Below are 4,427 nucleotides of genomic sequence, written 5' to 3' on the forward strand. Positions count from 1 at the left end.
AAACCACAAAAACATCTTGACTTCCCTCATCCCATTCAGTGATGACGAATTTATTCAAATCTGAATTAAAAATTAGGAAAAAAATCATTTATATATAAACATATTCATACTGGTGTATAATACGTGCGTCGATAAAAATGTTGCTACTAATGTAAATGCATATACATGTTTAGCAACCTATCGACTCTGCACACATGCTTCCCTTAAAACACAAAGCTGCTGTTAATTAAAAATTAACTGTAAAAAGCTATCAAAATTAACACCAACCGTTCTTGGCCCAAATAAAGTATTTTTAAATGTAATCCAGGGTAGGGGGGGTGGCACCTGGGTGGCTTAGTCAGTTAAGGGTCAGCTTGATTTCGGCCCAGGTCATGGTCTCAAGATCCTGAGTTCAAGCCCCAGGTCGGGCTCCACACTGGGCAGAGAGCTTGCTTCTCCCTCTTCCTCTGCTCCTCCCCCACCCCTCTCTCTCTCTCTCAAATAAATAAATAAAATCTTTTAAGTGTGAAATATTTTAAGTGTAATCTGGGTGTTGCAAAATGCAAAGCTTTCTTTGGAGGCTGGTGTTCACCCTAGGCTAAAGCAGTAACTCCCCAAAAGTCAACCAAAGACACTTTTCCCACTGTGGCTTCCTCATGTGTAAATCGCCAGGGTCCCGGCTACCCCTTCTCCACCTCTGCTTTGTGACCAGGGAGCTTTCTTTCTCTCACCTTCTGGCTCCCTGCAGAACTCGCAGAAGCAAGGAGGACCGCAAGCAGGAGGAGCAAAGGCACTGTGCTCCACTCAGGGAGGACATCCAGATGACTGGGGGAGGGAGAACAGGGCTTGATCTCAATTTTTCCAACAAAAAAGAGATGATGCTTATGCTTCTCCATGAAGAGGATAGGCTGTCCCCAGACGTGCAAAGTCAGTGCGAATGGAGATTTCCACGTGGGTGGCAATAAACAGACCCGCAGGGAGAGGGGAACTGCCCCTAATTTTTCTCCTGTTTAAGTTTTGAAGGGCACAGGCAACCTGACTTTGGTCTGTTTTCCTTTTCTTTCCCAATAAAAAGTAGCAGCAAAGGTTAACCAGAACCCAGCCATGAGCTTTATCATCATAAAAGAGGAGACATGGGTCTTGGGCCGACAGACTTCCCTGGAACTGAAGACAGGTGGTCCTCCTGTTGGCTTTTACCCACAAATCTGCACTTCAAATGGACACCTCTGCTTCCTAAGTCCCTACACACAACTGTGCCCGCAACACGCCCTCAAGAGGCAAACGCTTAGGAGCCAGGAAAGGGACGTGGAAATCGCTCCAACCGGCCCATTCTTAAAAAGCCAAAATGGAGACTGGAATCTGCAACACGCCCGTGGGTAAGACTCACCCCCCAACCCCTTCCACGGGCAGCGAGGACAGTGCCGCTGCCTTCCTGGTGCTTCCACACTTACCTAGATGTTCGCTCCTCCAATTCGTGTCTTCGGGCCTGCTCACCAGGTGATTCAGGAGTAGGGACAGGAGAGGAAAATCAATCCAGAGGATCAGAGTCAAAACTCGCAGCTCACCAGCCTCTCTCCATCGGGAATGAGGCGGCTCCTGGCCGCAGGAGACAGACAGCCTTTCTCTCCACACCCTTCCCCGAGGGGCAGGGCAAACTCAAGGGTAACTTGCAACAGATGCGGGGCGGGGGACTATTTATACGGAGAACCGCAAACGTGACAAATCAGAGATATGCAAGCGTGAAGACTCAGCGCGCTCGCTCGTTCTCGGCGGCTGGGGCGCGGAGGGGAGCGCCGGGCTAAGCACTCAACCAACACTTGGTTGTTCGCATCCCCGACGTCCGACCGCCGCGTTCAAACGTCTAGATGCCCTCCGGGCTAATTCTGAGAGCACGACCCCACATTCAAGTGAAGGGCTCTCCGACACAGAACGGCTCTCCAGGATTTTGGTCTCATGTTGAAAAAGTAGCAAGAGGAACACTCCACTTTTAAGCTTTGTTTTTTCATTGAAATGGTTTTTCTTGGTCTGCGATATTGCTAGGGAAATACTAGGTCGCACAGAGCAGTATAAACGATGAACACAAATCTTCAAGCTCACTGCCTTGGAGATAAACACTGCTGGTATTTTTTATGTGGCTCTTCTAGGCGTGTGTGTGTGTGTGTGTGTGTGTGTAACCACTTTTTCCTACTGTAATTATTTTTACAAAATAACACTAAAGTACTTTTTTTTACTTATTTGTAAATAGTTACTTACAAAACAATATTTGCCCATCCATACAAATTTCAAACAATGTCAGGGAGGTAAAAAGACTTACCCTCGATTTCTCCACCCTCCCTTTCAAACTCCTACTCCCTAGTGTAACCACTGTCCACAAATTTGTGGAATATTCTAGAACCTTCCCAGATAGAAGATGAGACATCTTTTCATAACTAAAGTCTGCCTCAACCTGATTTTCACTCCATAAAATAGTAGCTATATTTCCATGTCAATACATATACATTTGTTTGGGTCTTTTAATTACTGCTAGTTTCATAATAAGAGCATACTGTATCTTATCCAAGCATTCCCCCCCATTGGTGCAGAATGTCCGTCTCCCTTCCTTCATCTATTTATTCATGTTTGCTGTTACAAACAATACTGCAATGACCAGCCCTACATCCATACTCCAAACACCTGCTTGAGAGCTCCCTTTTGTCACTGTTGAAGGCAAATTCACACAACCTGGCCGTCTGAGTTTCCCTGGAGTCAGGTAGTCCAGCTTCCCCTGCAGGAGGACTGATGCTGTCGTCCATGCTGTTCCATGTTGAGGAACAGGAGCTTCATTAGGCTGATTCCTCTAAGATCCACGGTGAGAACCACCAAAGTTGGCAGAACACTGTCCAAAATTCTCCTGCATTTGATTGTTTTCTCCTTGGTCGCTGATGTAGACACCTGATCTCCACTCAAGCTCAATTCTGTTTACTAATCTGGCCCAATATCTATGCAAAGAGCGCTCCCATCTCCCGACCAGTCCCTCACGCAGCTGAATCTGCGGGCTGGCCGTACTCCTAGCCATTCCTATGAACTGTTTGAGGAAGCTCTGGAATTGTCGATCCTGTGTTCCTGATGCCCTCTTAGTACCAGTTCATTGCCGTGTTCATTACTTTACAAGCTATCCCTGGTTTTCATATTCACTGATTCTGACCTTAGAGCTTCCTGGTATTCCCTGGAAAGAACATATCTTTGATGTTTTGGCTCTTGTGTTTTTGTTGTTGTTGTTCTGGTTTTCTCTATTAATTTATATATTGATCCTATCTAATTTTTATCTTCTAGGAGTTTCCTAAATTTTCTGTTCTGCCAAAGGCATGTTTAATACTGGGCCTTTCAAATACTCTACAGTAATTAAAAGACCCAGACAAATCTGCATGGCATGTTCTCTTGTTTTATAAGGCTATTTGATTTTGTTCCTTTTAAAAAATTATTTTTCTATACTTTTAATAGTGCCTAGAAAGAAAAGGGTGGTCGACGAATATTCTCAGTCTGCCATCTTGATTTTGATGATATTATAACCTATTGAGTTTTTAAATTTTATTTTAAAAATGTATACTTAATGTATGAATGTTCTTATTGTACAAGTATTTAAATATGTTGTTAGGTAGACTAAAATATGAACTTATCCATTCGCCCATCCTCAGTCCCAAACCCTTCTTAGGAGAGTACTACTTTTGAACTTCAGTAGGGAGTCTTTTAGTTCTTCTCGGTACATACATGTAATGCATTTGTATGTTGTAAGACGGAACACGTTGGAAGGACTGTTCTGTGACAAACTTTTTTCACTGACAGTACTTCCTACAGATACTTTCATTCATTGCATGTGTGTTTATCTCATTCTTTAAAACAGCTGCATTGGTTTCCATATTATAAATTTCCCACAGTGTATTAAGCCACACCTATGTTTATTAGTTATTTTCAATTACTTTGTTATTAAAGTAAAACAATGTTATAACACATATCCTTGCACATTCATCGTTGTGCACATTTTTCCATAGGATAAATTTCTAGCGATATAATGCTGACTCAGAATTACTCACATTTAAAAATTTAATGGATCTTACCAAACCGTCTTCCAAAAAGATCCCACTAACATATATCCCTCCAGTAACAGGAATGTTCATTTCCCTGTATCTTGATCATATCCATGTATTAAATTTTTGTCATTCTTAGAAGTAAAATCATCTCCTTTTAAGGTTGTATTGCCCTGATTGCTAATGAAACATGTCTTTTTTTGTTTAAAGATTTATTTATTTATTTGAGGGGGGAAGAGAAAAAGGAGAGGGAGAGAGAGTCTTAAGCAGACTCCACACCAAGCACAAAGCCCAGTGCAGGACTCAATCCCATGATACTGAGGTCACAACAAGACTTTGGTTTTGAGCCAAAACCAAGAGTCTGATGCTTAACTGACTGTGCTA

Source organism: Lontra canadensis, unplaced genomic scaffold, assembly GCF_010015895.1.
Source record: "Lontra canadensis isolate GAN:19392208 unplaced genomic scaffold, GSC_riverotter_1.0 scaffold48, whole genome shotgun sequence".
Classification (NCBI taxonomy): domain Eukaryota; kingdom Metazoa; phylum Chordata; class Mammalia; order Carnivora; family Mustelidae; genus Lontra; species Lontra canadensis.